Genomic DNA, 12,578 nt, shown 5'->3' on the forward strand with positions numbered 1-12,578 from the left:
GATAACTCCTTTTTTTTTTTTTAATTACCGTGAGAGTGCATTAGCTGCATGAGGGTGGTGAAAAGTGGTGAGGGGTCCCTTCAGGGGTGTGGATAGTTAGAGCTGTCAGAGGCCAGTGGATATTGGATTGGTATGGCCTGGAGAGAGTGAGGAAAAGGTCTTTGATGGGACAGGACCTTGAAGATGAAGAAGCATTTGGCCAAGACCTAAGGCAGATGGTAGAGGGATGAGGGGCGGTGAGCATGGTATTCAGTGCATGGTGGGAGGGTGGGCAGTGGAAAGTCTGGCCCAGCTGCGTTTGTGCTGAGGAGTAATGAGAGACGAGTCTGAAAAGGTTATCAGAGGTCAGCTGTGAAGGCAAACAAAGATGTGGGGACCACTGAGGAGCCTTTGATGGGGTTTATTTTAAAATCTGTTCATTTTATGCATTTCTTTATTTTAAACGATGCCATGTTAGTGATAGTCCTATTATACCTTTCTAGCATAGGACATTCATGTGCTCACTCTCCTGCACAGATGATTTTTATGTTAAATGTAATCTATAAAGAAAAATATATGCATCCTTATAAGGTGTTTTATGTATTTATTTTCTTTCCAGACTACTTGGAGAAAATTTATTATGTTCAACAGTGGGTTTGCACATGTACTGAATACCTTGGACTTTTAAAAACAGCTTTTATTGAGATACAATTCACACACCATAAAACTCACACGTTTAACATCTACGATTCAGTGGTTTTTAGTATATTCACAGTTGTGTAATCATAACCATCATCTAACTTAAGAAGATTTTCATCATCCCGAAAAGAAACGCCATACCTATTAGTAGTACTCACCATTCCCTGTCTTTCCCAGCCCCTGGCAACCATTTGTCTACTTTCTGTCTTTATGGAGTTACTTATTTTGGAAATTTCATATGAATGGAATCCTACATCACGTGGCCTTTTGTGACTGGCTTCTTTCACAAAGCAGAATGTATTTAAGGTACATGTTAGAGCAAGTATCAGTACTTTGTTCCTTTTTATTGATGGATAATACTCCGTGGTGTAGCTCCGCCACATTTTACTTCTCCATTCATCAGTTGATGGGCATTTGGCCTGTTTCCACTTTTTGGATATTATGACTAATGCTCCTGTGAGCAGCAGTCTTTGGTAGGCTTACGTTTTCATTTTCCTTGGGTGTGGATTTAAGAGTGCAGTTGCTTGCTTACATTGGTGACTCTAACATTCTGAGGAATTGCCACACTGTTTCCCCAGTGGCTGCTCTGTTTTACACCTTCACCATCAGTGTTGAGGGTCTCAGTTTCTCCATACTCTTGGCAGCACTTGCTCTTACCTGACTTTTGAATTGTTGCCATCCTAGTGGTTATGAAATGATAACCCTTTGTGGTTTTGTTTTGCATTTCCCTAATGGTTAATGATTGCGAGCATCTTTTTAGGTGCTTTTGGCCACATGTGTGTCTTTGAAGAAATGTCTATTCAGATTCCTTGCTTATTTTTAAATTGTTTTTTTTTTTTAATTGTTTAGCTTTAAGTGTTCTTTATATCTTCTGGATTCAAGTCCCTTATCAGATATCTGGCTTGCAAAAACTTTCTCCCATTATAAGGATTATCATAACATTTTGTTGATGGTATTCTTTGAAGCACAAAGTTTTTAATTTTGATGATGTCCAGTTTACCTGTTACTTCTTTTACTGCTTATACTTCTGGTATCATATCATGTGCCTAACTCAAGGTCACAAAAAATTACTTCTACATTTTCCTCTAGGAGTTTATACTTTAAGCTCTTACATTGAGTGTATGGTTCCAGAGTACATTTTTTTGTGTGCTATAAAGGAGGGTTCCAGCTTTATTTTTTCACATGTAGACATCTAGCTGTCCCAGCACCATTTGTTAAAAGGACTTTTCTTTCCACATTGAATTTTCTTGGGCACCCTTGTTGAAAATTTATCATAAATGTAGGGAATTACTTCTAGGCTGTTAATTCTCTTCCTTTTCTTTAGATCATCTTTAATTTCTTTTAAGAATGATTTATAGTTTTCAGTGTACAAACCTTGTACTTTTGTGAAATGTATTTCTAAGTATTTTAATTCTTTTTGATGCTATTGCAAATTATATTGTTTCCTTAATTTCATTTTCAGATTGTTCACTGCTAGTGTATAGAAATATAATTGATTTTTGTATATTGATCTTATAACCTATAGTCTTGCTGAACTTGTTCATTGGTTAATAATGTTTTAGAGGATCTTTCAGATTTTTCTGTATACGGATCGTGTCCTCTGAAAATACAGATAGCTTTCTTGCTTTTCAATCTGAACGCCTTTTATTTTTTCTTGCCTAATTGTCCCGAGTAGAACATCCACCATAGTGCTGCGTAGAATTGGTGAGAGCAGACATCCTTGGCCTTGTTTCTGATCTTAAAGGGAAAGTATTGAGTCTTTCACCATTAAGATTAGGTATGATGTTGTTAGCTGTGAGTTTTTCATAGATGCTTTTATCTGGTTGAAAAAGTTTCCTTCTGTTCCTAATTTGAGTATTTTTATCATGAAAAAGCATTGGATATTGCTGAATGTTTTTTCTTTGTCTGTGAGATGATCATGTGTCGTCGTTGTTGTTTTTTTCCCTTCCTTTCATTAGTGTAGTGTATTAGATTGATTGGTTTTGGATGTTAAACCAGCCTTGCATTCCTGGGATAAATCCTGTTCTGTCACGGTGTGTAATCCTTTTCATACCTCAATGGATTTGGTTTGCTAGTTGAGAAGGTTTATGTCTGCACCTAAAAGATAAGTCTGGGGTGCTTGGGTGGCTCAGTTGGTTAAGTGTCTGCCTTTGGCTCAGGTCATGAGCTCAGGGTCCTGGGATTGAGCCTCACATCCAGTTCCCTGCTCAGCAGGGAGTCTGCTTCTCCCTCTCCACTTCTCCCCACTTGTGCGTGAGCGCTCTCTCTCAAATAAATAAAATCTTAAAAAAAAAAAAGGTACAGGGACACCTGGGTGGCTCGGTTAGTTAAGTGTCTGCCTTCGGCTTAAGTCGTGATCTCAGGGTCCTGGGATCGAGCCCTGCATCAGACTCCCTTCTTGGCCGGGAGTTTGCTTCTCCCTGTCCCTCTGCACCTCTTGCCCCACTTGCGTGCGCCTGTGCTCTCTCTCTCACTCTCTCTCTTTCTGTCTCAAATAAAGAAAATTAAAAAAAAAAAAAAAAAGATACAGTCTAGTTTTCTTCTGATGTCCTTGTCTGGCAGCATAATGTTTCCCAAATGTGTCCATGACTTACTCACCAGAACCTGTGACTATTTATTTTACTTGGCAAAAGGGACTTCACATATTTGATCAAGTTAAGGGTCCTGAGATGCGAGCTTCTCCTGAATTATCCAGGTAGCCCAGTGTAATCACAAGCGTCCTTAGGAGAATCACGAGTCAGAGAGATTTGTAGATACTGCACTGCTGGATTTGAAGGAGGAGGAAAGGGCCATGAGCCAAGGAGTGCAGCCTCTGAAACTGGAAAAAGCAAGGGAACAATTTTTCCTTAGAGCCGCCTCAGTGAACCCAGCCCTCTGGACATTATATTGTATTTTTTTAAAAGACTTTATTTATTCATTTGAGAGAAAGGCAGAGTGAGTACAAGCAGGGGGAGAGGGAGAAGCAGATTCCCTGTTTGATCCCAGGACCTGGCGGCCATCTGAGCCACCCAGGTACCACTGGACGTCTTTATTTTAGCGCAATGAAAGTTGTTTCAGACTTCTGACCTCCAGAACTGTAAGATAAGAAGTTCGTGTTTTAAGCCTCTGAGTTTGAGGTGATTTGTTGTAACAGCAATAGGAAATGAACACAGTCATAGTTTGGAAAAATTAATGGGCGGTAGCATGAAGGATAATTTAGGGGAGAGTAGCGGCAGAGAGATCATTTAGAAGTTTCCCGATGTTGCCCTCATGGAATCTGAGACCTGTGGTGTTCATAAGGACAGTAGGCATTATGTGCTGCAGCCTCTCTTGTGGAGTGGGGATGCGAGTTCAGAAGATGATGTGATGAGATGGCGGCTAATCTGTGGTAAAATAGGATTTTAGTCTATATTTTTGGGCTTAGTCATAGAAACTACTGTAAAAGTTTGTTAGGCATTAAAAAAACTTCATTCTCTTAGGGAAGCAAGGCTCTTTAGAAATGAGTTCTGAGGAATATTCTTAATAAAGTCAGTCCTTTGTATATGATTCTGTGTTTAATTGGGCAGGCCCTACTGGAGAAGAATATTTTAAACTTCAAATTTCAAGTATGTCTGTCAGCAAGAACACTTACGGGCAGTTTGTGATTTTTAAAAGGAGAGTGACAGTCTACCTTGTTTTCAGTGAACTAAGTTAGGTCACAGGCATTTCTGCTCTTCTGGTAAAGAGAAGTAACTGTTAGATTCTGTGTCCATTGGAGAGGGGGTCAGTTCTCTGCACCTAGAGAAAGAAGGAAGAAGCAGAAGAAGAGAAAGCATGTTGATGTTTTTCTTTCAGTTTATATTTGGGATCTGCCAGGGATAAGTATCATCAGCAGAAGAGAGAAAGCTCCTCATAAGTAAGAAAAAACACTGGATCCTGAGAAGAGCTTTTATCTGTAAGTGAAGAAAAATTAGCTGGATTCCAAATAAATATTTTAATTAGTCTTTGAATAAAGATGTGTCCAGAATAAGTTACGATAGTTAAAAATGTAGGTGAGCTTCCAAACTGTGCAGATTGGCAGTACCGTTGGATGTTTACGTGGAGTTGTTTTCATGAATTATTTTTGATGAAATGTGCATGGTGGAATGTGAAGACAGTGACCTGGAACTTGAGAGACCAGGCGCTTACTGTGGCTGTGCCTGGGTTGTCTTGTCTGTCAGCCCGTGATCCCACCGCTGCCGCTCGGCCTCCACAGAGGCACTGATGATCGCTGGATGAGTCGATGAGAATTGAGAGGTTACAGACTTTGACAAGCTCAGGAGTATCCTTCTAGTTGACGAGGGCCTAGAGAGTTTAGTGGGAGTAAACATGGAGAGGCCATGTCCAATGCAAAACATATTTTTGGAGAAGTAGCAGGACCAAATTACAGGGGGAGTGAAAGAGAAGCATGACGGTTGATTGAGAATTTGAGCGCAAGTGACAGCAGATGCCGTTGCCGGACAGGGAAGAGAAAGAGGCGCAGGGCTTGTTCTCCAAACCTGTTGAAGGACATCTTGTTGACTCATGGGCATGTGGGTATGGAACTGGGGATTCATTCTTTCATTCAGATGCCTGCTTTGTTCCAAGCCCTGTTCTGGGAGCTGGAGATTTTGCCATGAATGAAAGACAAGGGGCCCTGCTCTCAAGGTTCTTGCATTATAGTGAGAAGAAGGCAGACAGCTCATAAGCAGAAAAACACGTTAGAAGGAAAAACTTTACAAAAATAAAACAAGAAGATGTGATGGTGCCTGACTAGTGGCTATTTCTGGTTGCGTGGTAAGGGAAGACCTCAGAGGGGCGTGCCATGTAAGCTGAGACCTGGGGGCTCCTGGGTGGCTCAGTTGGTTAAGCGTCTGACTCTTGGTTTCCGCTCAGGTCATGATCTCAGGGTCATGGGATCAAGCCCCACGCTGGGCTCCATGCTCAACGGGGAGTCTGCTGGAAGTTTTCCCTCTCCTTCTGCCCTTCTCCCGCCCCTAAGTAAAATAAAATAAATCTTTAAGCAGAGACCTGAATGACCGGAAGGAGCGAAGATGTTGGCATGGTGTTCTAGCCCAGGGGAACAGGTGTACAACAGGTGTACAGGATCTAAAGTGAAGGCTGGCTTGGTAGATTTGAGGAACAGAAAGGACAGTGGCTGAAGCTCAGAGAAAACACTGTGGGTGTGGGCACAGTCTTTCCTTCTGGAGGAGGTCAGCGACTGAGGGAGGAGATGAGGGAAAAGCCTGATGGAGGATTTCACGGACTATAGGCCACCTCCCTGGGCCTGCCTTTCTTCATGCCCGATTCCCAGCAGCACCCATCTCTGGGTGTGCTCTGAAGACAGTAGCACCTCCCATGGCTTGGGGTTAAGTTAGACCTCTTAGGGATTAATGATTTATCCTAATGTGGAGATGCTGGCCTTGGGCAGTTTAAGCATAGTATTTTGGAAACAGAGTTTGGGCACACTGTAGTCATCTTTTAAGATACATGTTTTTGATGTAAATTGGATATTCTTGAGTTGAACGTTTTCTTTAGCAGATTTGGCTCTCTCTTATCAGAGGCGAGTGTAATAAAAAAAAATGTGCCCGGTTTTAATACTCTTTCATGACTAAATTGCTTCTTGGGAGAGAAAAAGCAACATTTCCAAACTACTTGTTACTGTTAGTCCATTTGTGAACCTGAATAAAGGATGTATGATATGATTTAAGAGTAGTCCTTTCACTTTGTGGTTTTCTGTGAATACTTCCCCTGCTGGTGTGACACTCATTTGCATACACCTGTAACCTTTCTGGATAACGGCTTTTTTTTTTTTTTTAAGATTTTATTTATTTGACAGAGACACAGCGAGAGAGGGAACACAAGTAGGAGGAGTGGAAGAGGGAGAAGAAGGCCTCCCGCTGAGCAGGGAGCCCGATGTGGGGCTTGATCCCAGGACCCTGGGTTATGACCTGAGCCAAAGGCAGGCGCTTAATGACTGAGCCACCCAGGCGCCCCTGGATAACAGCTTCTTAAAAACAAGAGCCCCCATTGGTATAGTCCTAGTTTACAAAGCACTTTTGCGTATATTAGTCCATTTGGTTGTCACAGCAACCTTATAAGGGTGGAGGAAACTACATTGTGACCCTCATCATACTAAGGAAACAGAAGCTCAAGATGATTCATCCAGTAAATGCAAAAAGTAGGGCTTTACTCAGAAATTGTGATTCTCAAACCCATTTTCTTTCTTCTGTAGACCAAGGAAGGTTACAAGAATACCACTTTATCTCTACTCCTCTCTTACTAACAGCATTTAGTCACATGAATTAACATTCTCTCTATTACGTATTTTTTGAATTGTTTGAAAGTTGTAGACATCCTACCCTATTCCCCCCTAAATATTTCAGCATATATTTCCTAAGAACTAGGACATTCTCTTTCATAACCACAGTGCAATTAACAAAAACAGGAATTGTAACATTGATGTAATACTCTTATGTAATGTTAAGTCCATATCCAAATTTCTCCAGTTATCCCAATGATGTCCTTTATAGCATCCTCTGCTTGCCTCTCCCCTTCCCGGTTCAGGATCTAATCCAGGATTACACATCGTATTTATTTATATCTCCTTAGTCTCTTAATCAGGAACAGTTCCTCTGCCTCTCTTTCATGATACTGATATTTTGGAAGAGTATAGGTCAGTTGTTTTGTAGCATTTGGGGTTTATATGTTTTTCTCCTGATTTTGGCTGGAATACTACTTAAAAGATGTCCTTTGGCATACCGTGTTAGGAGGACACATGACACATTCTTGTTTGATTATTGGAGAGGTTAACTTTGATCCCTCAGTTGGGGTGGTGTTGAATTTGCATAGTTTAATTTATCTGTTCTACGGGAATTAGGCATTTTTTAAAGAAGATGGTGTAATTATTCACTTCTCCCCTCCAATGCTGTTTCTGGCTTGGAAATGCTTTTTGCATATTGGATTTTCGTAAAATGGGCACCCTTGTTCTTTGCAGGGTGTGCCCTTGAATGTAGGTAGAAGGGCTCACGGTAGCAGAGAGCTCGCTGTGAGTAATTAATTAAACAGCTCACTCTGTTTACCAGAGCATTGTCTGTGCCCTCATGGATACACACAGGGTTTTTAAATAAATGTAGTTTTCGTGTAAGCTGTACCAAGCACATTTCACACAGAACATAGTAGACACTCAGTGAACGTTTGTTGAGTTGAGTGAATGAAGTACAATTTAGATAAGACTACTAAGATTGTGGTAAAACTTGCTTCATTTTGATAGAACAACTGTCTTAAAGTTGCTCATTATTTCACAAGTTTCATTATTAATTTACCTTGTAGGGGTCCTGAATAGTTAGTGATGCCATTTTTGTGATTGAAGGTGTTGCTAACAAGGAAATAAATGTGCTGAGCGGTGTCTTTATTGTACATGTGTAACTTCCCATGCAGTTGTGAGGAAGTCTGCACAGCTTCCCTACGAAGTGTATGCAGATGTAGAATGTCTGATAGAGTGTTATGCTAGAGATGTGTTCTTTGAGATGTTACTTACTTAGTCATTTAGCACATCTTGAAAAGGCATACTAGAAATAGTGCCTGTATCTCTTGAGTCCTGAATGATGACTCTAATCCCTGGGGGACTTCCCTCGTGAGCCGCTTGTTTACAGCAGACCACATACAGCAAACCATGTGACTGCTAATATTTTTTAACGAACATAGTACTTGTACCCGTTAGCTCCAGAGCCCTTCTCACTGTCAAGATAAAAGCATGGGCTTTTCCCAGAAGAGGTAGGGGATGAGGGATGCTGTCAGATGATAAAAGAAAAAGCCAGGCACATGAAGCAAAGGTTGGTATTTTTAAAACAAACAAAATAGGCCCTACTGCCACCCCCGCACACTAAGCACTACCGGACCTAGCAACCAAGCAACTGGACATTAGCAACAGTAAACAAATCCTCCCCCAGACTAACAGCTGAAAAGGAAGCAGAGTTTTTAAATTTCCGAGGGAGGAGGAGGAAAGGTCTTTGGATGCCTCTTATCTCAGGCCTCAGGCTCATTCTGGAAAAGATCTGATGAGGTCAGACCTTAAGCTCTATGGGGTACAAAGAGACAATGGGTGTCAAATGTCAAGAATAAGGAGACCTGGATGAATCCATATTTTCTGTGCCAGAGAAAGTTGCCTCCTTTCTCTTATCACCTTACTTTTCTGGAGTAAAAGTTGTGCTGATGAACCCCAGTGAGTGTCCCATAGTCAGCTCTGTGTCAGGGAATGAACTTTGTGGGAGAGGTCAGGACTGGGAAAAATTTGATGAATCATAGGAATCATTGTATTTTAGGGGTGAGTGAGCCCTGTCGTCTGGAAGAGTGAAGAAAACTGAGCCACAGAGAGATTGAGGGATTTGCCCAAAGTTTCATGGGGGTTGTGATAGATCTGGTCATGTAGCAGAAACTATAAATAATTAGCCTAGCCCATGTGCTAAAGGCAGGTCAGGTCATTAGTTGGTTTGAACTTAAGATTCAAAGTACATGTTTAGAGAAGTCAAAGTATAAGACTTGGTGTAAGTGGGCTTAGTAAGAGAAAAAAAAAGGTAGCAATGGGAACACTGGAAGGAGAGAGGAATATTGAAAAGATAGTATTGAGTTCCTTTTTTGGAGTGAACCCGTAAGGGTTAGAATGCCTTTATGGGCTGTAGACACATTGGAGAAGAATTTATAGTTACTGCTTGAAATCCCCCTTAAGTAGACAAAGTAGTCAAAATAAAATGTGTATTATACCTTTTAATAGAGGGGCGTCAGTAATAACCATCCCAGTGAATTACTTGATCGGGTACTTACCTTTATACTTAGAGCTTCCCCAAGAGGATGGGTGGCTTCTTATCCCCAGACTGGTGAGAGGAAGGCCAAGGCCCTGGAACAGGAAGGCGTTTGTCTCCTAAAGCATGCCTCCTTGCAGCAATTCGGTGCTTGTCTGTATTCGAATCATTTTCTTTACTGGTTTCAGAAGTGGTCTAGTGGGCACTGGCCGCTTCATGGTTAATGGTGCTCCCGAACGGATGGGTGTAGAACACTGACTGAGAAGGTTTATATGGGTGATAATTCACTAGCTAAAATGACCATAAGAACACAAAAAGAGGGACAACTTGGGGTGCATTTATCAGATTCTTCAACTATAAATTCATTTTTCTCTGGTCTTGAACACCTTTCTAGGTTTCCCTCAGGAAAGCCAAAAGGCATTTTCCCTCTATAAATGAAATACTTTTTAAAACCAGAGAGATACTCAGATGTGAGATGTGAATTGTGCTCCAAGGCGTGCTCTGAGGCTAGATACGGGATAATTATCATTTTATCCCATATGTTGGGGATAAAATCCATATTTATTAGATTTTCGAGGGGAAGAGCCATTCCAATTACAAAACGAATTTCCAGAACCCCAACAGATCTGGTTTATTACGTCCTCCTTGCCTTTTCCTTTTTCTTGAGTACTCAGTGGTTTTGCGTATTACTGCTTCTGGGAGGAGGCAAAAACGTCCTGACAATAGAGGAACATCATTGGAAGGAGTGTCTTTGGCCCTGGATGCCTCACTTCATTTGAAATGTACAAAACAAAGCACTCTGTAATGATTAGAACTGTTTCTGTTAGGACAGGGACCATTTCTTATAACGATGTTGTTCCTCACAAGACACTTGTGAGATTTGGTTAATATTTGCACTTTGGAGCCAGCGAAGTGCGGATCAAAGGAATGACTAACTTGTCGAAGGGAGCACAGCTGTGGTGGATGAAGAGTTCAAATCTTGCAAATGACTCCACGGCCCGTTTAACTAGGAGATCAAAAGAACGTCTCCATTTGACTCACATCGAGATCTTGAGAAAATCTTACCGGAGTGATTTCCTGCCACCACATTGGATTCTTGTTGACTCTGGACTTCCGTTTCCAGCCTCGGTGAGGACTTGGACTCTGTGTGGTGGATTAGTGTGCTCTGTGCGTGCCAATCGGAGCAGCTGTCAGCCCAAACAGCTCCAGAAGATGTGGGGTGCATGGGAAGGGCATGTGTTCAGAAAGAAGAGGTTTTAAAACTGTTATCAATTATAGCAATCTATTCTTGAGTAAGTATAGTTTGCATAAATAATCTCAATTTTGAAGGGCCACAGGATTTAGGTGGCTCCAGCTCAGTGTTCTCAGGGGCCTCATCGGAGGGGAGAGGGCCTGTGTGGTAATGGCCACATTTTATCAATTCTTCCTGGTAAGCGTGTTTCCAGAGCACGATTTGAAATAACCTGGCTTTGCCCCCTGCTTGGCTGTTAAGTTCCATTTTGCTTCTACAAAGAGAGCTTTATCAACCTTCTGATCTCTTAAATGAATTACCTGCTTTTGCCTTAACAATACATGTCTGATGGGTCTGCTCCAACATTTTGGTGGCCTTTTCCAGCCAGATCCGAGGACTCTAGTTATGTAACAACACTTTGTCACCAGTGCCAGAAGAAATAAGGAAGTCAAGTGTTCCTCAGTCTAGCTTTTGATGGTTTCACAGAGCAAGAACTTCAGTTTCCTTCTGTTGGGCTTTTTCATCAGTCTCCAGAAACTTGCTTGGAAATCAGTAGGCCCTGCATTTGCGGGTCGCATCTTTTTAATTTTCCCGTGGCAGTTTCAGAGTGGGTGAAGATACACACATAGGGCAAGGCTTTTCAGGGCCTGTCTTCAGGATGCCTTTACAATCGCTTGGTGTTTCTGAAGCATCTGAATGACTGCTCGGTGGGGCCCGGGGCCCAGGGGGTTAGAGTAGAAATTTCCATGTGGTTCTAGCGAAGAAAGGTTTTGCTGTCCAAAGAAGACCAAAACGTAAGGCTCTATACTTTGAACTCATTCAGTAAGTATTTGTGAATCACCTGTTAAGGGAAGGGAGGGATAGATTCTTTCACAGGGGCTCCAGTACATGAGCATGACAGCACAAGCACTAGCTGCTCAGGCGTTAGAGGAGTTCTCTAGGCAGTGAGGTGCATAGCAGAAAGAGAGTGAGATGTTGGCAGGAACAGTTGGGAAGCCTTCAGGAAAGATGGGGCCTCTTCGAGCCTAGGTAAGCAAGCTGTGGAGAGAGAGAAGAGCAGAGGGAGAGAAGGAAATACAGTGTGTGATGGGAGGCATGGACATGGGGTTGTCAGGGGTGGTGAGGCATCTGGCTTGGCTGGGGAGGACAGTTCACATGGGAGAATACCTGGAGATGATTTTCTGTAGAGCTGCTCAGTTCATTACAGTAGTCACCAGCTGCATGTGGCTGTTTAAGTTAATATAAATGAAATAAAATTAAAAATTCAGTTCCTCCACTGCAGAGTGTTGTCATGACACGTGGCTGTCATTGCAGAAAATTCTGTTGGCCAGGCCTTGTATAGATGTTGCGGGATTTTACATAACAGGGTGGAGAGCGGCTGGAGATCGTCTGACCAGGCAAACAGTAGCACAATGCCAGCAGTGCCCAAAGAACACCGATCAAGACGGAGGTTGAAGATGGGGGAGAGGAAGGCAGTGAGGGGCTGTCAGGTGGGCAGGCCTAGCACTTCACCGTTCCAGCACACCAGATGGAATGTGAGACTGGTTAAGCTGTTCCAAAGGAAGAACGTGTGGGTTTGGTCTGATAGAGTGGCTGAAAGCCTCAGAGGAGCCACAGATGTGACCGTTGAGGACGTCAGTGTGAGAGGCCAGGGAAAATGGCGCAGCACCAGGGAGCAAGGCTCATTCAGCAGGAGCTGCCTCAGGGGCCTGAGGGAGAACAAACACATCTGTGCCACAACCGTAGAGGGTAGGAGTGAGGATAAAACGAGGTGATACAAGCACATGTCACGGGTGATAGAAACTTTAAATAGAAGTAGTTTTTAAAGAGACCTGTCTTGGGGCGCCTGGGTGGCTCAGTTAGTTAAGTGTCGGACTCTTGATTTTGGTTCA

The 12,578-nt window shown here is 42.4% G+C and overlaps 1 protein-coding gene across 13 annotated transcripts in view; it reads left to right on the plus strand.

Annotated features, from left to right (window-relative positions):
• Nucleotides 1-12,578, plus strand: part of AKAP13 (A-kinase anchoring protein 13) — a 323,670-nt gene that overhangs the window by 80,756 nt on the left and 230,336 nt on the right. The gene's annotated exons all lie outside the window — the stretch shown is intronic.

Source organism: Ursus arctos, unplaced genomic scaffold (assembly GCF_023065955.2).
Source record: "Ursus arctos isolate Adak ecotype North America unplaced genomic scaffold, UrsArc2.0 scaffold_28, whole genome shotgun sequence".
NCBI lineage: Eukaryota > Metazoa > Chordata > Mammalia > Carnivora > Ursidae > Ursus > Ursus arctos.